A 24,001-nucleotide genomic window follows, 5' to 3' on the forward strand; every position below is an offset into this window, starting at 1 on the left:
CAAGACACGGCTGCCCCACCAAGAGTGAACACATATCCACTAGTGGACTTTGAGTCCTTTATATCTGATATCCAATTCGCGTCACTATATCCTTCAAGCACCGCTGGATATCGAGTATAATGCAGCCCATAATCCCAAGTGTAGTGTAAATACCTTAACACCCGCACAATGCCCTTCCAATGAGAAGCATCGGGATTACTTGTGTATCTACTAAGCCTGCTAACCGAGTAAGCTATATCCGGCCTAGTACAACTCATCAGATACATTAAACTTCCAATTACCCAAGAATATTCTAACTGTGAGACACTTTCATTATTATTCTTGGTAAAATGTAGACTTAAGTCTACAGGTGTCGATGACACACTCGTATCTGATCCACTAAACTTCTCAAGTATCTTATCAACATAATGAGACTGAGATAGCACAATTCTGCCAGAGATTCTGGTAATCTTAATTCCCAGAATAACATCTGCAATGCCCATATCCTTCATGTCAAACTTAGAGTTTAACAACTTCTTGGTAGTTTTGATCATTTCATCGTTACTACCGATAATGAGCATATCATCAACATATAGACACAAAATGACATAACCTCTGTTAGTGTCTTTGACATAAATACACTTGTCACATTCGTTGATTCTAAACCCATTTGACAACATTACATTGTCAAACTTCTCATGCCATTGTTTAGGCGCTTGTTTCAAACCATACAAAGATTTGACAAGTTTACAGACTTTCTTGCTTTGTCCTGGAGCTGAAAGTCCTTCAGGTTGCTCCATGTAGATTTCTTCATTCAAATCCCCATTTAAGAAAGCTGTCTTTACATCCATCTGGTGTATCTCAAGATTATGCAAAGTTGCTATCGCAATCACCATGCGAATGGATGTCATCCTAGTTACAGGTGAGTACGTATCAAAGTAATCTAGGCCTTCTCGTTGCCTGCACCCTTTGATAACGAGCCTCGCCTTATACTTCTCAATTGACCCATCAGCCTTCATCTTTCTTTTAAAAATCCATTTGCAGCCTAAAGGCTTGTAACCTGGAGGTAAATCTACCAACTCCTAGGTGTGGTTCTGTAAGATGGAGTCAATTTCACTTTTGATCGCTTCTTTCCATAAAGGACTCTCAGGTGAAGTCACAGCTTCGTGGAAAGTTTGAGGTTCGTTCTCAACCATATAAGTCAAGAAGTCTGGACCAAAAGATTTGGATATCCTGGCCCTTTTACTCCTTCTAGGCTCATCTAAAACCTCAATTTGATCATCACCTGAATCATCAACATGATCATCCTCACTAGCAAGCTCATCAAATTGCTCCAATGACCTTGGAACCCCTTCATGGGTTCGGCAAGGAAAAATGTCTTCAAAGAAACATGCATTCCTTGACTCCATGATGGTATTCCTGTGTATGTCTGGAATTTCAGACTTACATACAAGAAACCGATATGCACTACTATTATGTGCATAACCAATGAATATACAATCCACGGATTTCGGTCCTATCCTAACCCGTTTGGGTGTAGGAATCGCCACTTTTGCAAGACACCCCCACATTCGTAAGAATTTATACAAAGGCTTAACGCCTTTCCATAACTCATACGGCGTCTTGTTCACCTTCTTCCGGGGTACTTTATTCAGAATGTAATTTGCAGAGAGAATTGCTTCCCCCCACAAGTTCTGTGGCAATCCAGAACTTATCAACATTGCATTCATCATTTCCTTTAGCGTCCTATTCTTCCGCTCAGCAATCCCATTAGACTGAGGAGAATAAGGCGCCGTGGTTTGGTGGATAATCCCAGATTGAGTACAAATCTCAATAAACGGAGATTCATACTCACCACCACGATCACTTCTTAAAGCCTTAATCTTGCGGCCTACTTGATTCTCAACTTCATTCTTATAAAGAACAAACTTGTCAATCGCCTCATCTTTGCTTTTGAGCAAAAAGACATAACAATACTTAGTGCAATCATCAACAAAAGTGATGAAGTACTTATTGCCACCACGTGATTGTATAAATTTTAAGTCATACACATCACTATGCACTAAATCCAACGGTTCTGAACTTCTTTCAATAGAATGAAACGAAGATCTTGTCAACTTTGCTTTAACACAAGTTTCACACTTGTGTTTCGGATTAATCTTAAAAGATGGTATGTGATCTAACTTGATTAATCTACGTAAAGATTCAAAGTTCACATGTCCTAGTTTACCATGCCACAAATTGGAAGACTCAAGTATGTAAACAGAAGAAGATGCACCTTTATTCATCTTTGAGATAATAGTCATAACATTGAGTTTAAACATACCCCCCAACATATAACCCGTACCACATACATTCCACTTTTGGTAAGAACGACCTTGTCGGACTCAAAAACTATGCGAAAACCATGTTTACTGAGAAGAGACCCTGAGACAAGATTCTTACGAATGTCTGGAACATACAGGACTTCGTTCAAGGTCAGCTCCTTTCCTGATGTCAGCTTCAGGACCACCTTTCCTTTCTCCTCAACAATCGAGGTAACAGAGTTTTCCATAAACAACTTCTCACCGTTTGTAACCGATTCGAAATTTGTAAACAGCTTCTGCTCGAAGCAGATGTGGCGTGTAGCCCCAGTATCAATCCACCATTCTCTTGGGTTTGAACCCACTAGATTCACCTCAGAGACAACGGCAGACAAGTGCATATCATCCTCCTCATGGGAGTGCTCTTGTAAGTTTGCCATATGAGCACGATGTTTGGTCTTGTATGGCTTCTTCTGCTTGCGGCAGTCACTAGCCCGATGCCCCTCGTTACCACAGTTATAACGCTTTCCAAAGAACCGATAACCTGGTTCCTGCGGCTTGTAAGCCAACTTCTTTGCAACACCACCCCTTGGCCCCAGCTTAGAGCTCTTGTTCACAGGGGGCTTCTTCCTTATCCCATAAGATTTGCCATGCTCAACGACATTGGCCTTTACTGAGGAGGTACTCCCTCATTTCTTTCTATTATCCTCCTCAATCCGGAGTCGGACAACCAGCTCTTCAACTGACATTTCCTTGCGCTTGTGCTTCAAGTAATTCTTGTAATTCTTCCAACCACTGGGAAGTTTCTCAATGATCACAGCAACTTGGAATGACTCGTTCAAAGGCATCCCCTCAGCATGAATATCATGCAAGATCACTTGGAACACCTGGACTTGGCTTATTATAGTTTTAGAATCTACCATTTTAAAATCAAGGAACCGGCCAACCACAAATTTCTTTGCCCCGGCATCCTCAGTCCTGTGCTTTTAGTCCAGAGATTCCCATAATTCTTTTGCTGAGCACTTGGAACAAAACACACTATAGAGTGAGTCTGCCAAGCTGTTGAACACATAGTCTGGCAAAGATAGTCTGTCTGCTTTCATGTGTCAAGCGCCATGATTTTCTGCCTGTCAGGCTCATTCTCTGCCATGGCTCTAGGATTCTCGCTTAGAACCTTGGCAAGGTTAAGCGTGGTCAAGTAAAACAGCATCTTTTACTGCCATCTCTTAAAATTTTCCCCAGCAAATTTTTTCTGGGCGCTCATGGTGACTAAGCGGTCCTCCCAGAACAGCCGGAGTAATACCAGGGTTGACCACAGAGGTCACAGCAGTAGGAGTTGGTAATCCAGTTGCCCCGGGGTTCAAATCCCCGCCAACATTAGCAGTAGCAGCAGCATCAGTGATAGCTGTCATTTTCTAAAAATTACACCAGAATATCACTTCTGTGTTTCCAGAAATTAAACTTAACCCTTAGAAAATCTCTTAGAAGAAAAATTAATTCAAAAATTAGTCTCACCACAAAACCTAGAATCGAACATGGTCAAGAAAGTTCCCAGGAAGACTGGAGGGGTCACATCGGTCCCACTTAAAACCCAGTTAACCTTTTGACAAAACTTTTAAGAGCATGTTGACTCCTAGTCCGTGATAAACAATTTTAAGAATTAATTTTTCTTAGGGATGAACTAGGTTAAGACAAACCAAGGTCCAAAATTTTTACAAGCAATGTAAAATGATTGCTACAACAATATAAGCAAATAAAACTTGCTACTACAAATTAGTAAACAAACCAACTACATCTCAAGCAAACATGCTTCAAACATTTAAATAAAATAGCCGATCCATAAGGATTCTATTTAGTCCAAAAGCCTTTCCACGCTTAGGTATTCCTATTCAATACAAAAGTTAGTAGTCTAAACATTTTTGTTTTTACATCCCAAATACTATTCATTTGGTTTTATATTTGTTTTTCGCATTGGTATCCCTACAAAGAAAGTTAGTAGCAAACCACAACAAAATACAAACAAATAATCTAAAAAATTTAATAAATTAAATGAAACCATCTAGCCAACTTTTAATTATATAAGTAACCAATGCATTAAAATGCCAATTAAATCAAAACTTTAAAATAAAGTTCTATACTCATGGGTTATGAATGAAATTAATTCATAATAAACATTTAAACTATTAACTCCAAATAAATAAGTTAAATTCAAAGTTAATGCATCAAATTAAATAATTCAGATTAATGCTCCTAATTAGATAATTTAGATTAATGCACCTAATTAAATAATTCACATGAATGCACCCAATTAGATAATTTAGATTAATGCTCCCAATTAGATAATTTAGATTAATGCACCTAATTAAATAATTCACATTAATCATGTACACAATTCATAAAAAAAAAAAAAACTCTATAACTCCAAAATATATTAAATTATGTAATCTAGTCTAGAAAATAATAAGCATGTAACAAATTAAAACTAGAATAGAATTAGCATGCCAAAATTGCAACATCCATAAATTATATTTTATAACCTTAAAATTCATGCAAATTATGATAGAGAATTCTGACTAAACTAAGCAATTAGAGAGTACCATTGCATAATTTATAATCATTAAAATAATGAGCAATTCCGCAACAATTCCTAGTAACATTATACAAAGCTAACCTAATAGTCTATATAAATCTATTCGATCAATTTCATAGAATATATATATAAAATCTGTTTTAAGCTTGTTGTTCAAATTGTGAAATTAAATAAATAGATTTATAAAGAAATCAAATTATATACCAAGAACATATGCTGATAATTACAATTAAATTTCAACAGAAATACACAAAACAATAAAAGGGTAAAGAGACGAAACCGAAGCCTGTACGGAAGCAGTTTCCTTCAAACAGATTTCGCCGCCTCACGGGTCGAGTGCTTGAGGAATCCCGACATCTGTCTCCCAGGATACGACGGTCAAAACCAGCTACGGCAGAAGCACTTTCTGTCTAACTTAGCGAACAAGAACAGTGGCAAAACTCTCTCAATATAAGAACTTTCTGGCAAATTGACTTGTAAAATGGAAGCAAAAAATTTCTATATTGAAATTTGATAGAGGGTCTCAATTTATACATGTAAAGGGGAAAGAAGAAGAGCCTGCAGCCTTTAAGGCTGGTCATTAAAACACCAAGCATCCATAGTCCCTTTCTAAAAATATGAAAGTTTGGATGCCCAAAGGATTCACACCTTTTAGCCAAGAAAAAGGATTTAAATACTCTTTAAAATCCTATTCATAAATCTAATATCATGAGGCAATTTCTTGACAATTTCTTATTCAAAACCCAATGATTTTTGGCTCACTTGGACCTAACACAATAAAAGGTTAGGACTCACTTTAATATTTAATTAAAGTCGCCACACTTTAATATTAAATTAAAGTCAGCAAAAATCATTTTTTCCAACAAAATTATTACACCAAATGAAATTTTTTATGGCGCAATTTTGACATATAGTGAAGACTTATACCATGTACACAGTAAAATTGCATCATTATAAAATACAAATAATCTTTCACCGTCCACTGATTTGATACTTCCCCTAAAACATGTCACTATTAAAAATTTATTGACATACATATAGTAGAAGGTTGGATTTTAACTGATTAATACATAAATAAATGACAATTAACATGTAATAGTTCCCATCATGGAAAATAATTTTGAGAAATAATTTAAAAAGTGATGCTTTAAGAATTTCTTAGCACTTTCATTGTCTAGAAAATGGCACCCCCGAAAAAAATAAATAAATGATAAATAAATAAATAAATAAAATAAAATACAACTCGGGGACAACTTTGAACTTAAGCCATGGTCATGGATGAACTAGGCCCACACCAATTTTTCAAGTCAGGTTCAATCTTGCTGGTTAAGTGGATTACGCATCGGCCTCCCACATGTGAGAGTAGGACTCGATTATTGATGGGCGTAAAATATCTTTAAATTATTGCGTTGTACATTGTTTGTGACCTGACCTCTTGCTGTGAGAAATAGTGACGGAATTAGGAGAAGATCACAAGAGGCATGATTCTTCCATTTTTGCGAAAAAAATAATTTGTCATAATATTTTAAAAATATATCTTATTTTATATATAAAATGACCCACAATATAATTGGGATGATTTAGTTGGTTGGTGGCTCATCAACTTTGAGAGTGTTAGCAAATGATAGGATGAGCTTAGTGTCAACATAATTGGGATGATTTAGCTTATCGTAATGCTTTTTCACTCGTCTCTTTTTATTGATGTTTTGTTTTGTACCTTGTACTTTGTATTTTGTATTTTGCTTCTCATCAATAAAAATTATTTTTTTGCTGATAAAAAAAAAAAATGGCCCCCAATATAAAAAATACATATCTCATTTTTCTCATATCTTGCGCTCTCTTTTTACTTTGTACCAAAAAAATTTCATCCTATTAAAAATTACTTTTATAGTATTTGAATTTTTTTGTGTATATGCATAATTTATATATCATATTATACATACATACGTGCATATGTATATAGTAAAGCAAATTTATTTATCTTTTGGCCTTTCCGGTGATGAAATCTTGATTCCATCATGACAAGGTAAATAAGGGCTATTATGTGCCCCACAAATAATTCTCTTTTTATGAGTTGAGTTAAATTTGACGATCAACCAGTTACTCTAAGATTAAGGCCCACAAATTCTATGATGCTCTCATTGAACGTATTTGTCTTTCGTTAAAAGAAAAAAAAAAAAAGAAACCTTCTGACGGTTCTACCCTTATTTATTCGTGGACCCCCTTCACAAAATAAACCATTCTGCATCAAAAAACGAGTAACCAAGTAAGCCTAATTCTAATAGAGAATGATACATTAATTTACTCGTTTTTTGAAAAATGATATATATAAAGTTAACTTTTTAGCAATTTTTAAATAAATTTAATTTTAAAAAATGAATACATTGACTACTCAAATTTTGTAAATTTATATATCACTAAAAAATGAATTTTCTGACATAAATTTAAAAAAAATGAATTTAATTTTTAAATTTCAATAGCACTATTCAATTTTAATTGATTAAAACCCTTATACATTATTATCATTTATGAGCTGAGCATACATTGACTATAAACTAGAATTAGTAACATAGCATCATATCATTGGGGTATATAACATACCCAATTTATAACATCATAGGATTATAGACTCCTGCTACAAATATATTAGCCAGAAAAAGTAATTTGAAAAATTATGAGAAAATAAAGTGTGCAGACCAGATTCAATCCGCACACTTTATTTATTTATTTATTTATTTATTTTTGAATTAATTTTTCTGACTCCATACTTTTATGCTATACTACCATAGAATAACATGATGGTGGATTATTATTATCAACAGATGCAAATTTTTAATTTTCCCATATATATATCGTTAGGCAGAATTTTTCAACAGCTGAGCTGCTTCATGTAACTTTCTCATTCATCTGGTCGGACCCAAGATTTGATTCACCGAGGAGCATCAGAAGTTCAAAGGCATGAGCTGCTTCGGTGGCGGCGCGAGCTTTTTCCGACAATTCCCTCAAACGCTGCTGGATAACAGAAGCTAGATCTTCCTTTAATTGTTTCGAAGCTATTGATTCTGATGTCTCCGTGGCACAGTTGTTTTGATTCTCATTTTTATTTTTCAACTTCTGATCAACTGTACAAATACACAATGGAAACATGGGACCAAAATAAAAAAAAATTAATTATATTTTTAGTTCTCAAAATATGTTATTTTTGAGGTGAAACACCAATAAATTCAAAAATGTAATCTTGTGAACCGTTTAGTCCTTTTTTTTCTGATGAACCTAAAGGTCCCATTAAAGTGAAAATTACACAAAATGATAGATACTTAGATGTTTGGGTTTTATTTTTTAAGAATAAAAGTGGGTTTCTCCAATTGTAAAATTACACATTTGGATAATCTGCGCTAGAGAAGTTTTGAATTTTCCCTCCTTCTGGAACAAATCTTACATTACAAAAAAAAACGTAATATTCTAATAATATAACACTCCAATGTAACACACTAAAAAACTTCTTGGTGTACTTTTCTTAAACGTAACAATGTAATACTCAAAAAAAATTTCTTAGTGTATTTTTCTAAAATGTAATACTCCAATATAACACAAATGTAACACTTCAATGTAACACACTTCAATCAATGTATTCCCAAATGTAATACTCACTACAAGAAGTTACACATTTGCCGACCACTTTTGCCGACCAAAAAAATTTTGGTCGCAAAAAAATGACATTTGGCGACCAAATATTAATTAGTCGCGAATGATCATTACTTTTGGCGACCAAATATTATTGGTCGCATAAGGTTATATTTTGGCGACCAAAAAATGAGTTGGTCGCAGAAAGTGGTATGCTTTTGCCGACCAACTACAAATTTGGTCACGAAAGGTCACATATTTTTTGGTGACCAACAAATTGGTCGCCAAAAACTTATTTTCAGCAACCAAAAAAAATTAGTCGCCAAATTAGTACATTTAGCAACTAATATTTTAGTCACCGTTGATTGAGATTTGGCGACTAAAAAAATTTGTCGGCGAAGGTACCTTTTTCTGCGACTAATATGGTCTTTGGTCGCCAAAAGTTTGGGAGGGAAATTTGAAACGTGGAGGTGGGAATTGAAAGCCCTGGCTCCCAAGATCAACAAATAAAAAAAATCAAAAGCCCTGACTCTCAAGATCAATCTATAGCCAATGGTTCTAATCATAAAGGAAGAACAAAGAACGCCATGGGTTAGTGGGAGAAGCTCTTCCATTCTCTGGAATTCCTAAAATTCTACGGTTTCAATAGCTCATTGATATATGTAGAGTCTCCACAGTTTACCAAAGGGGTTTCGTCTAGGGCTAAGGATGTAGTTAGGGATTCGAAATCACCAGCGTTATTTGGTTTGGGGCAAACTGAATCGGGGTTTGAGCTTAGAGCAAGGGGAATCTAAAATTTCCTTTGAGGAGGTTCCTTCAATTAGTGCTAACAGATTGACGATGGGGGGTGAAGGGAGTCTTAGCCCTAGTTCGAGGTCGTTCGCTGCTTCTATGGAGGGCCTTCGATTAGAAATTGTTGCGATGGATGCTCTTGGTCCTAATGAGCGAGGTTCAACTAGAGGTAGGGTTTTAAATCGAGGTTCGGATGTGGTAATTTCTCAGTCTCAGGCTATTGAGGACCTGCGGGCTAGGCTCAACACCATTTGTTTGCAAATATGTTGGGGGTTTCGAGGGAGGATCTAGTACCCATTGAACTTGTGCAAAAGGAAATATCCACTCCTACACTTCAGCGTTCAACCTGCTTCAGACTAAGTGGTCGGACATTGTTGAAATGGAAGGGGGAGAGGAAACTGCTATTGATCGATTCAAGGACCTACCTGATAGCCTGGTTGTGGCTAGTGCTAAAAATTTGGTGTAAAAGCTTGAGTGATGTGAGTTCACCTCATTATATTGTGTGAGAGGGTGAGTTTGTGGGTTGAGTGACTGCAACACTTCTACTGTTTTCTCTTACAGTTTGCTCTTGCAGGTTCCTAGCTGGCCCAGTTCTTTTGGGATTGTGTATTTCAGATGGTACGCGTTCCTAACCTGAAATTTATTTAAATCGCAGCTTAATTCTAGTTTCTCCAAAATATACACTAATAGATCTTGTTTTATGGTTTTTCTTGTTATGGTTAGTTGAACTGCGCATGAACATGTAAAATACCACAAAATGCTTCTACACCAAACATTTTCCCATTAAACATCAGTGGGCACAGTGATTGGAATTTATGCTAATTTTACTCTGTTTTCAGATTTCAAGTTAAAATCGCTGTTAATTATTATTATTATTATTTTGAAATCAAACCTTTAGCTAAGATTCTAGATCTCACAAAATTGCATCATGTTACCTAGGCTTGCACTGTTCAACATCAGAAAATTTAGGACCCCATGTTAATGCAATTGCATTTTGACCTATGAAACACTCATGACATTCATTGATTTGAGGCAGCATGCTGGGTCAATTTTAAAACACATCCCAACACTCCACTTATGCAATATACTCAGGAAAAATATAGTTGTGTGAGTATAGAGCAATGATTGCACTGATGATGCCAATTTTCAATCAGCAACACTCCACTTATGTTGTGCTTGAGTCATGAATTTGGATAGGGATTTGAGGAGAGAAAAGAAAAGTAGTGGACAATGTGAAACAAAATTAGCTTATAATTCATTAATATTTTCCTTCCCATTTCCTTTGCCTACCCAAATCCAAGATCTAAACATGGTCTTAATCTGTCCTAGGAACCAATTAACCAAGGCTATGCTCTGTAGACTAAATCCCCAAGTTTTGTCTTTGGAAATTGTCGGGCATAATAAACCTTTAACAATCAAAATAAAAAAAAAAAGTAATTAAAAGAAAACAAGAAAGAAAAGAGCAAAGAGTTCTTGCTCCATCACTAGTTCATTAGGAGTATTTGCTCAGTTATGGCCTTTTAAGATAAGTAAATTACATTGTTGTTTCTGCCATCAGTGTCCTGATTCAAATGTGATTAACTTCCCTGTTTCATTAGCAGGGTTTGGTGGAAAATTTGAAGAAACATGCTTATAAAAATGTGAATGACTTGGTTCCACTTGATGAGGCATCAGTATTTGGTTCCACTTGAGTTTTTCCATAATTGCTTTTGCTTAGTCTTACTTCTTGCATTAATCAAAATGGGTAAGGATTTTTTTTTTCTTTCTCTTGTGGTTTAAAATCAAGTTTGCCTTTATAGTTAAACTATAGGAAAAGAAGGAAAGAAATACAAAGCATTGGAATCAAGTGTCATATTCCCCAAATTTCTAAGAGTATTGAGGTTGGATTTACTCTTTAAAACATTAGTTTCATCCATTTGTTTCAATAACCCATGCTTTGCTATGTCATAAGCATGAGACACCATACTACATAAATTGTTTGTAGAGAGTGCTAAGTGGAAGTTGCTGCAAAGCGATAAATATTAAGCTGAAAATATGATATATGGGTTAGTAATGTATTTTACTAAGTTCTCACAGATTGGTTTGTTTAATTTAAAACAGAGGTTAAGAGATAGCTTTTTCAATTTGTTGGTGTTTGGTTAAGTTCGATTTTAATAAGGAAAAGGCTTAAATTCTAGTGAAACTAGTATTTTTATTCTTTTTTTAAAAAATTAGTGTTTAATGTATACCTTTTTGGGTTTTCTTCTGTTTGATCTGGGATATACACACAGGTTTTTATATTATAAGTGGGATTATGGAGGTGGGGTGAGGATCTAGGAGATAGGGTTTGTTGCATAGTTCAGTTTGTCCAATCACACTGAGCATATATGCGTAAGCTTGAATTTTTTTATTGAATTTCAAGACTTATTTTCATTTTGTATTGATTTCCTTTTTTTTATTTCTCTTCCCGGTTAGCAATTTCGTCAAAACTCAACTTTCCCCAATTTATATATTATGTATGTATATGCACATCTGTGTACAATAATTTCTACTCGTATTTCTTTAATCTTACGTTGTATCAATAATAATTTGTATCTTTATGTTTTTCTTGTTTTTAAGAGTGAAGTGAATAGTGATGTGAGGAAAAACACAGAATCTGCAAGAAAAATGGAGCAGAAAGATCAGAATTTTATTTTCATCTTTCATCTCCTTAAAAAAATTCAGAGTTTTAATGATGGAAATAATACATGCCTGTCATAAATCCTTTGTGGTCTCTGATGATGCCAGTCTTCACAATTCCTGGGTGTACTACATTTATGGTTACTCTTGCATTTCTTGACTGTAACAACAAAAACACTTTTCACTGAATGCCATGTTTATTATTATTATTGTTCAAAATAAATTGGATTGATACATAGTATTATTTAGTATTATTGTTCCACATTTCCATTGATTACTTAACATAATTAATGCCATGTTTATTTGATGGAATGGGATTAAGGGGTTAAGGCAATAATAAACCTATTCCTAGTATGCAGTCTCCTGGGGAATCTTCTGGGGCTAAAATCTGATTCAGGTGTTTCCAGCAGTTATTGGCATTGTTCAGTATACATCAAATGTCTCTCTCTCTTTCTCTTTGTTGCTGCAGTGAGAAGAAAGCTGGTTGTTGTATGCACTTTAGGAACCTGCACATTGATAATGAATATTCTGCTTGGAGGATTTATAGTTGCCCAAAGTAAGCTGCTTGATTTCTATTTTCACTTTTGAGCCTATCTTGAATTAGAATGAGCTTTTAATTTACCAATCTTTATACCACATTGTTGAATCTTTATATGCACTTCTGATTTCTATTTCTAAGTTCTCTTTTACTGTTTGCGTAGTATCTTTACATTCTCAAAATTCTGAACATTTTTCTTATTGCAGCCCAATCCAGACCCCCGAATTCATGCACCTACAATTGGGAAAGTCCTTCTCAAGTCTAGAGGCTTCTTCACAGATGACTACATGTTTTGGGTTTGTGTTGGAGCACTCTTGGGGTTTTCTCTTCTCTTCAACATTTTATTTATTAAGTCAATACTGCAATATTACAGCATTGACTTTTTTGAATCGTAAGCTATCTCATCTAGTCATTTGGTTCAGATATTTTTATTTGAAAATGGATTTCCTTTGTTGGAAGTAGATTTCCAGGATTAACAACGCTGTTTCTGGATGTTCTACATCAGCTCTTAGTGATTCAAAATCTATAGTCTTGGATGAAGATGTTGGAAAGAAGAATAAGAAATCATCTGGACGAATGACCTATGAAGGTTTGAGCCTTTAGCTTTGTCTCTTTTGATCTTTACTTAATGATCTCATCTTCTATTTCTCTTGCTGCCAATTAAGTTAACGACGTAGGTCACTAGTTACTCCTTTATCACCTTTCTTTTCCATTTTAAAGTTCATGGCAAGTTGAATTGCATTGTGTGTGTAATGATGTCGATGAAGTGGGGAAACTAGATATCCTAAAAGAAAATAAGAAAACAGCAATAGGAATAGGTTTCCCAAAAGTCCAAATCATTGGAAGATTTCCAAAAGAAAGGCATTAGAATTCAAGTAAATTTCAATGATTACTGGAAAATACTAGCGAAAAATTGTCTATTTTAAATGAGTAAATTCTTATAGTTTATTTGTTTGTCTGTGATTCTTATAGTTTTTAGTTATATATTTATTTGTTTCATAGTTATTCTTATGGTTTTTAGTTGCATCCTAAATAGTTGGTTATAGGTAAATGGTTTTCTCTCAGCTGCTGTATTGATGAAACTTAATGTTAAATTTTGATGGGTTGATGACTTTCCAGGTCAGCTTTGTAAATTCGATTGCGACAATTAAGGGTGGGACTCATGTTGATTATGTTACCAACCAGATTACAAACTATGTAATGAGTATTGTTAATAAAAAGAATAAGAATGCTAATCTCAAAGCCCACGTAGTGAAGAACCATCTATGGGTTTTTGTCAATGCTCTTATTGACAACCCAGCTTTTGATTCTCAAACCAAAGAGACTTTGACAATTCGAAGTATGAATCTTGGAAGGAATAAGAATGCTAATCCCTGTCCAATCTTACTTCCATTACTATCTAGTGGAACTGAAAGTGAAGTTTATAATAACTGGTATTTATTGTTGCACAGGCTACTCACAGAAATGGGAAAGTTCTAGCGTTTTATTCCATGCCGGAGTATGAATCTTGGAAGGAGAGTTTGGGAGGCAATGCCAGCGGTTGGTCCATTAAGTACTATAAGGTTTGTATGTTCAAGATCACAGGAGGGATAAATCTAGGGTACTCGGTGTTTTTGTATGTGTTGTCAGTTTTGGTATTCTATTATCTGCACTATTATTTGTCCCTTGGACTATATTTGTCCCTTCAAGTTTTCATTAAGGAAACCTACTTTGGATTTCTGGGTGAACTGTGTCAGATTCGTAATTATTGTGGTTATATGCAATGCTGTTGCTTATATGCAATGCTGCTGCCATGGAGGTACATATATTATGACATGTTGAACCAAGCTATTTTTAGTAACATGTAACGTGAAGTACTTGATGTTTTTAGATGTTCTTTTCCTCAGGCACTTCCCATATTTCTGTATAGTCTGATCACTGCTTGGGGTGCCATCCTGATTTCAGTTACATTGATACTTCTGTTCGGAGAGGTGAGGGATTTATCTTAGGTAACATTTCTTTAGAAGAGAGCTATAAAATTTGGAGCAGGTGGACAGCTGCTTGAATTTGTAGTGCAATTTATGGTTTATTAGGGTATTCGTGCCTGATTTTACCCACTTAAAACTGATTTCTTATCCCTGCAATTTGCGACATGGGCAATTGAGGTGGGAATGTGTCTGCCCATTAGAAAAGTGCTGATTAGAAAACTTGAGTTATGTTCTTGTAGCATGGATACATTTTCTAAAGAAGTTCTTTTAGTTATCCCAATTTCTAAAAAATGTCTCCTGAAGTTAATGTTATCCCATTTTTATTTTTCACTTCGAACTCCATTTGAAAGAGCTTCTTTTTCCTTCTGTTTTATCTTGTGAGTTGATATTCTTCTGATTACTTGTAAACAGACTGGAAAAGGTGGAGAACTCACACATGATGAGACAACAATTCTTGGAAGAAACAATAGGGGTCTATTTGGGGGAGCTTCAGGGCTAATGGGCCTTGGAAGGAGTGATCTCTCACTGGTTTCTCAAAACTTCTGGCCTTTTTGGGGGTGATTTTTCATACTGTTTGCCTTCTACTGATGATCAGGCCTCAGGTTCTCTAATTTTAGGTAGCAATTCCTTGGTTTACAAGAATTCAACACCAATTTTAATCTAGTTAATGACAGCCTACCAACTCCAACCTTTGAATGTTTTCTGATTAGTCAATAAATGGGTTTCGACCAGGTAATCATCAAACAGATGTAGCATTAAAATTGTTGCGACTCAATCGATGTAGTTGTATTTTTTTTTTTTTTGTTAACCTACCAATGGACTTGTGTTTGCTAACCCTTTTTATGGCACAGCTAGACCTAGTTATTTCAATAGAAAGATTTAGATCTAGCCACTTTAGGTACTATTACATGTTAAATTATTTATTTATTTATTTATTTTTAATTTCCTCTGGCCTTGGAATGAAATGAAATATTAATGTCCTAAAACGCTGTACCACGATGGTAGGACAACACTGGTGAACAATATTGATGTAGAAAGTACTCTCTTTTTCCTGTCTTGTTAATCACATAGGATCCATCTTCAAGTGCACCATCAATTGGAAGCTTTTTTAAGTTGTATATTAGCCTCATTAGCAAAAATACATGATGATTCTGTGTCTGTTCAATAACAGTAAATTAAATGTTTACATTGTTTGAAAAACAAGTACTTATTTTCTGATGGAGAAAATATTACTTCTATTCCAACTTAATTCATTCATGAAATAAAAATCAATGTCATTAGTCCACATCAATGGAAGGGGGAGTTGCTAAGCCTTGTTATCTGGTGAACCTGCAATGGGTAGTAGATGATATATATATATATATATATATAGGACTGCCTTTGTAGTTTATCCTGTTCATGTTAAAACTAAGGTGTTTTCTGCCTTTGTAGTTTTCAAGGCTCATGCTCAAAAATCAATTCTCTACATCCTATCAAATCTGGAGACTAATAATGGCACATAATTTGTTAATAACAAAGTGCATGATTATGTAGCTGCTTATGGCATTGTTCATTATCTTGTCATACATTTTCCTTTAATATTATGACATACAGGTTGCTCGTTATCATACTAATTATAAGTACCCTATTTGTCTTTAGTGTAATGGGCAGTGAATTGGCAATGGCATTATTAGTATTAGCAATTACATTTGAAAATGGTCATTTTTAGTCGTTAGTTTGAAGCTGATAACTATTGTTGTATTTGAAATATTGGACTAATATTACTCGTCTTTTTTTTTTTTTTTTTTTTTAGCACAACAAAGCTATTGCAAATCTCAAACTGTCATGATGATACATTTGATGGACTATATAATCAAATAGCACCAACCACAGATCCACTAGTAACAGAAGGGTTTAGAGTGTCTGGTCGATTTGTTGCCATCAGAACTTTGATGTTAATGGGAAACGTTGATTTGAATGATGCTTTAAAATTATAGGTTTATTATGGATTGAATGAATTATGTTCTAAGTTCAGTATTTGCAGTGATGTTTTCATCTTCTAATTTGTGGTATGTGCTGACAGCTGGATGTGATTGGCATTGATGAAGCACAATTCTTTGATGACCTTTATGATTTCTGCTGCAAGGTTGCTGATTGTGATGGGAAAATTGTTATAGTTCCTGGCCTGGATGGGGATTACTTGAGGTAACCTTACATCTGTTGCAGAGTTCCTTGCCTGCTACTCAATTTTGATGCTGCATTAATTTTTGTTTTTTTTTTTGCCATGTTAATATTTTTTATTTTTTATAATGTGAAATCAAAATGTTTATTGCAGAAGGACCTTTGGCTCAGTGCTTCACATAATACCCCTTGCTGATTCCATAACCAAACTGATAGCTCGGTTCCAGCTCTGTGGCAAGCGGGTTTTTTTACCTTAAGGAAGACTAATGAGACAAAGACTGAGCTGATTGGTGGTTTTGATGTCTATATGCCTGTCTGTCGCCAGCACTATGTCAATGGGCAGGTTGTCATCGAATCAGCACGGGATACTCTCGAATCTTGTAGTAAAGCACAAACAGACTCTTATCAGGAGGAAGTTGCAGTTGCTTAGAAACATATCTAGCTTATTCACAGCCTAATAGTTTTTTGGGCTATTTGTATTTTAGTCAAGGTGTTTGCATAACATCTTGAATTTGGATTTTGCAATGTTTCTATGGTACCTTCTCATATGTGTATATAGAAAGTTTATTTTATATTGTATCAATATTTAGCACTTGAGTACTTCTAGTTTGTGTTTTAAAGATGGCAAAAAAGATGGTGATGCAGGCATGCAGCTAATCTGTGATGAATGTGAATAGAAATGTTATTAATAGATAATTGTGCATTGTTTTCTATCAAATATTTCAAAGATTAGAGGGATATGATGAATCATTGTGTCATTCACATCATGGATGATGCTATAAAATTATAGGTTTATTATGGATTGAATGAATTATTAGGAATTACAGGTGTATCATTTTCCTGCTTTTGGCGACCAATTTATTAGTCAGGACAAATAAATAATTTTTTTTTTCCAAAAATGACAATTGCCTACCAAGAGTTTTGGTCGCAAAAAATACATCTATTGCCGACCAAAACAGCTCTTGGTCGTGGAATCTCACTTTTGCCGACCAAAAGTTTTGATCGCGAAAAGTAACAAATGGCGACCAAATTTTTTGGTCGTAGAAACTATTATTTAGTGACGAAGAAGTTTTGGTCGTGGAATGTAATTTTTGCCGACCAATTTTGTTGGTCGTTGAAAGTAATTTTTGCCGACCAAATTAGCGACTAACATGTATGGTCGTTGAATGTAATTTTTGCCCACCAAAGTCTTTTCGCGACTAAATAGGTTAGTCGCGATAATTATATGTTTAGCAACCAACAAATCAGTCGCCAAATAGAACGTTTTGCCGACTAAAAATCTTTTTAGTCGCTAATTACTTTCCGAGACCCTCAATTGCTGACCAAAGTAGCGACCAAAAAAATTGGTCGCAGATAACTTTTGCCGACCAAAAATGGGCTTTTAGCGACCAATTTTTTGGTCGGCAAAAGCGTTAATTCTTGTAGTGACTCCAGTGTAACATGCTTCAATATAACACACAAAAACACTACAAACTTCTTAGTGTATTTTTTTTTTCAAACGTAACATTCACAGTTTGAAATTATACATTTATCCAAAACTTACTAATGAATTTTGGTACTCATTTTGGAATGATTTGAAAATTCCCATATCCTTTTTTTGGAGTGTTAAGTGTTAATGTTTGAGAAAAGTGCACTAAGAATTTTTTTTTTTTGTATGTTACATTAAAGTGTTACAGTAATGAATTTTTTTGGAGTATTATATTGAAATGTTACATTTGGGAAAAGTACACTAAATAGATTAGATAATACCAAGTGAAAACAGTCTAACATTTTAAGGTGCATAGGTTCTCTATCTTTCTATGATCCCTAAAATCTCAATCACTTTTTGTAATTTCTATTACAAATTTATATTTTGAAGTTATGTATTTTGAAGTTATACTTTCAAGCTTCCAGTAAACAATTGTAAGTCATTTATTTTAAGTAATTTCATTGTTTTTAAGTAATTTATGTGTTGTTTACTTCCGTTGTTTCTCTGTCTTTTGGTATCAAAGCCAAGTTGTGGCTAAGTGCTGCTTCAAAGTTATTTTGTATTGATCTAACTCTGTTTGATTTATTGTTAATTCTATCACTAGTCTTCCTTTACTTATATATTGTTGTCCACTTTGTCACTAGCCACCCAGATATCGTCCCATTTTCGTTGTAAGTCCTCGCGCGTGTAGGCAGTAAGGGATAGGATTTTCCGTTCAGGTATGAGTGACAGTAAGGTATGTGAAAACATGATAGGTAAGGAATCCGTGTGATTTAGAATTAACAATAAATCAAAACAGAGTTAGAACAATACAGAATAACTTTCAAGCAACACTTAGTAACAACTTGGCTCTGATACCAGAAGACAAAGAAACAACGGAAGGAAGTAAAGAAAAGTTTATGCATTAACAAAAGTACATGAAACATGTCAACCATTAACCAAAGAATCTATTAAAAAACACAGGTCAACTGGTCATAATTTTATCCATATAGGATTAGTACAAGTAGCAATCAAACCATTAACCACTAGAGGACGCAATTCGTCCGTTTTATTATGTCTCAGAGATATAATAATAATAATAATAATAATAATAATAATAATAATAATAATAATAAATAAATAAATAAATAAATAAATTTTTACATGTTTGAATTTATAAAAAAAAGTTTACTAATAATTTACTTTTTAATTCTATTTAGATTATTAGATATTAGATTTTCATGTAAAAGTATAATTTAAAGGCAGAGGCTTCCCTCCAGTTCTTCATCGGACTGGAGGGTACTGTTGGGCCCATGGGGGCCCACCACGGGTCCCGTTTTGATAATCAGAACCGTTAATGTGTAAAATTCATCGAGTACTATATGCCTAAAAAAATCATGTTAATCGGATATCGATAACTATGTGATCAAATCAATTTTGTATGAAAAAAATGGACTGTGAAAAATGAACGACTGACAAAAATCTGATTTGATCACATAGCTAACAATATCCGATCAACGTGATTTTTTACAAACATATAGTACTCGATGAGTTTTACACATTGAATAGTTCGAATTATCAAAACGAGACCCGTGGTTGGCCTCCACGAGCCCAATAGTACCCTCCAGTCCCATAAAGGACTTGAGGGAAGCCATTCCCTAATTTAAATATAAAATATGAAGAAATTTCAATATCTTTAATCACCAAAATTGAGAAAATATAAAAAATCAAAAATTGAAAAACAGATTTAAAAAATAAATCAACGAAAGTGGTTCTTGTTTAAAATTTTGACATCATAACTTGGTTATTAAAATACCATGTAAAATATTATAGTTTATAAAATATAATTTAAACAAAAATAAAGTGTATGAAGATAACCTGCGTGTTAATCATGTTGTTTAATGTTGATGATGTCTAAAATATTAATTGAAAATTTGTAAATAATATACATATTTCATATTATTTGTCACAAAATATTATCTGTTTAAAATACATTTTTGTATAATAGATTTGTTATATAAATAAAAATATTTTAAAAATTTTACTATTCATGTTTTGAATAATTCGGTTGATCATTATTAATCTTTTGACAAATTTAATGTGATTGTCTCTTTTGAGTAAAATTGTATTATATCTTTTTGATACATATTGCACTAAATTCAAAATTATTTTGCACCTTTTGTATGTAGGACATACCCACATAATGAGTATCATATGCAATTATTTTACATACTTTAAATATATTATGTAAATATATAATATAATATAAAAAGAAAAGCTTGAAAAGTTGCAACACATTTCACATGTTGTAGTTTGAAATTAAAATGCTGAAGCTACATTTTCTATATAAATTAATTTTATAAAAAGGAAAATGTGGACTTTGCAGGTACATTATTTTTACCTTAATTCTTTATATATATATATATATATATATATACAATGGTCAAAACCCACATGTTAGTAAGTTTGTTTAAATATCTAGCCATAATTTTTGACAAAAGAAAAGGGCGTCACATGATGTATTTATTGAAAACAAAATAGATACCTTTTGTTTTGTTAAGGAGCGTGCCCATGTAATGAGCGTCCTACCTTCAACGGGTATATTTTTGTGTATAAATAGAAGTGTTTTGTGTAGAGAAAAATCAAGAACTTGAGGAGAAAAAATTTGTGTACTCCAAAATTTTGAGTGTATTTTATTCTGCTCTTTCACTTTCAGATTTAAGTGTAGCCTTTGTTCATCACTTTCATATCTACTCCTTGTGAAAAAATTATTGTAAAAGAGGGTTAAAGTACCTCTTATTTTTATTTATTATTTTGTGAGAGATTTTTGTAAGGGTAAAACATTTATTGTTGAGTGAGGCTCAATAGATAAAAGTACGACCTGTGTAAAATCCACAAGTTTGGTGAAGACTTGGTGGTGTATTTATTCATTTTGATAGTGAAGAAATTCTCAAGGAGGTTCCTTGGGGAGTGGACGTAGGATCGATATGCCGAACCACTATAAATCTTAGTGTTTGATTTTTTCTTCCTATCTTGCTTACTTTGATATTGATAATTATTGTTTTTTTTAAAAAAAAATATTGTGTTTATTATTTTTATTTTAATGTTGTAAATTATTTTTAATAACCCAAATCACCCCCCTCTTAGGTTGCCTAACTAGGATAACACTGCGAATTTTTGAGATGCAACACAAATCTCTATTTAAAAAATGCATGTGTTTTCCTCTGTCTAGATTCAAATGAACGTATACAAGTTTAAGATTTAATTAAAATTATTCATTGTAATTTGATTCATGATGGACAATTATAAATATTATGTATATCAGTATATAGATCAGATTTTCACTCAACCGGTATCAAGATTCATCAATCAAAGGATTTAAATAACAAAAATTATGAAATTAAATGCATCCCAATGTTTTATTATGCACAAGTGTTATAGAGAAAGACTCCCTTAGTGATTTTTGATGAGTTATCTATAATTCAGTTATCCCTTTGAACATAGATCTTGAGATCTCCAGTCAGTTAGGTTGGGTTGTCATTATGGCGATTCAGAATTAATAGACTTTAATCACATTTTCATCGATGAACTTTTCCTCATTTGCTCTCTCATCAAACCTCTTGGTAGTGGCCACTATTTTTCATTTGACCTTCTTTTTTATATATCATTGAGTAGTTAGTAAATCCAGTATATTATTCTCAAACAATACTCACAACTAAGATTAAATGTCTTACGGTATTAAGTCTTTGAATAAATTGAGTCTTACTGTTATTCTATGTCATTCCTATTTCTGAATTCATATAATAGACATAGAGATATTTCCTAGGAGTTAATGAAGCCATTTTTGCTTCTCCTCTAGCTTTGTCCTAGACAAAGAATAAAGATCTTTTGTGGACTTACTATTGGAACTATTACTTTAGTAAAACCCTCCAACCACCCCTACATTATTTTCAGTATTTAAGGAAATCAAATACTACACGAAAACATCAATACAGCCCCACAATTATGATGTAATTCAAAATATCCATACTTGTTGGTTATGGTGTGCTTGAATAGCAAAATTCTAAAAAGAATTTACGAAATTAAAAAATCAAAATAATTATGATTACACAAGTCGCAATTAATGATTTGAGAAAATCATATCCTCATAAAGATTTGGCTCAATAGCCAAACAATTCAAAACCTCATTTGATTTTCTAAATCTTTGGAACGTATTCAAGAGAGAGTACTTGTATCTCCAAATTAATACCTTAATTCTTGCTTCTTGTTCGAGGTTCTGTAAGTAACTTGTCATGAATCATGATTACCAGACAACTCTACTTCTCTCCTCCACATTTGTGGTAATACATAAACCAGCACAAAAACGTGACTCATTTTCAGACAAGTGTTGTCACAACTAATAATTCATTTTTAATAGAATCATCTTTTATTCATTCAAAACAAATATTTGTGACAAAAGAGAATTAAACTATCTCTTCAAATCTAAGATATAAATTCTTACTGCATGGTTCATAGTTCATGCTATACAAGGTTCATAATTATGACTTGACAAACTATGTCATAACACTCCAAACCATTTCCAATTAAATGGAATAACATCACTATTTAAATCACCGTGTTAAAAAATTTTCTGTGTCAATGATTGTTTTGACAAATACAAAATAGAATATTATTTATACATATATATAAATATATTCTCCAAAAACAACATCGATATCATAAACACTATCCCAAATTAATTGAAATTATCCTTGTGTCAAAAACACAGATCTCCATATTGTTAACATGTACGGAAGAAAAAATATTCTGAATATAGTAGACATGAATAAAGCATAAACAAATAAATTTTAAGTACTGATTAGTTCAAGAAAAAAAAGTTAAACTCAAATTCGTTAAACAGATTTGGCAAATTTGTGAAATTCGAAACTCACTTTTATGCATAATCATTCACAAAAATTAATATCATCACATGACGAACAACCAATTACCCAGACATGAAGTTAACATGTCAAAACAGCAAGTCTTCAAACCATAATCAGAATCCATATTATGAACCATACGCATCAATCTCTCTTTAGAATATAAATGAAAATACTGCCTTGATTACTGTTTTAATTTTTACAACATTTCTGTAATAAATTTCTTATTTTTTATTTTATTATTTATTTACATTAAATTAATTTTCTGAAAATATTTTTTTATAATTCCTAAAACTCTTTCTCTAGTCGCCGTTTGATTTAGAATTTTTTTTTATGGAAAATGAAAATAATAGAAAGTAATGTGAAAGAAAAGGAAAGAAAAAGAAAACATATTTTCTACTATGAATTTGATTATGATGAAAATTTTATAAGAAAATAAAATTTCTAATTATAAGTAATTACTTTTATAACAAATTTAAACTTTCTTGTATTTTCCTGTGTTTTTTGCAAGAAACTGGAAGCTTAGTTATCATGCTATTATGAGTTGTACAAGAAAATTAATTTTCTTGTAACTTCTGCCACTTTCATGCTAAACAAACTTAGAAAAAAAAAAATTTATATTTCTTTCGCTTTTACTATTTTCATCCTAACCAAACTGAGCACAAATGAATGTCATGAGGATAGTATTTGTAGAAGTATTCATGACCATTCAAAAAGGTTGTGATGTAAGCTGCGTCTCCTAAGAGGAGACTTAAGGTTGCCCACATACATATTAATATTAGTAAATTATATATTATATATTATTTATATATTTATCCTTACATGTATATTTATCTTTTGATAATTATGGGTGATAATTATAAGGGCCCCTGACCTAATAGTTATAAATAGGCCTGTGGTTTTCTATCAATTAGGCACTCAAGTTCTGCATAGGTTAGAAGACACTTATTCCTAAAGTGTGAAGTGAGTGATATAATATTGAGAGGTTCAGAAGAAATACACACATCACACAACTTGATCAACA

At 33.2% G+C, this 24,001-nt stretch overlaps 1 long non-coding RNA gene across 1 annotated transcript; it reads left to right on the forward strand.

The window, feature by feature from the left end:
- The first annotated feature begins 16,511 nt into the window (after positions 1-16,511).
- LOC145790159 (uncharacterized) lies at positions 16,512-17,217 on the forward strand. The gene is made up of 2 exons (XR_014328803.1): positions 16,512-16,635; positions 16,766-17,217. It is a non-coding gene; the product is annotated as an uncharacterized LOC145790159 (long non-coding RNA).
- Positions 17,218-24,001: the final 6,784 nt, after the last annotated feature.

Source organism: Camellia sinensis, chromosome 5, assembly GCF_055761805.1.
Source record: "Camellia sinensis isolate YWXY chromosome 5, ASM5576180v1, whole genome shotgun sequence".
In the NCBI taxonomy this organism is placed as follows: domain Eukaryota; kingdom Viridiplantae; phylum Streptophyta; class Magnoliopsida; order Ericales; family Theaceae; genus Camellia; species Camellia sinensis.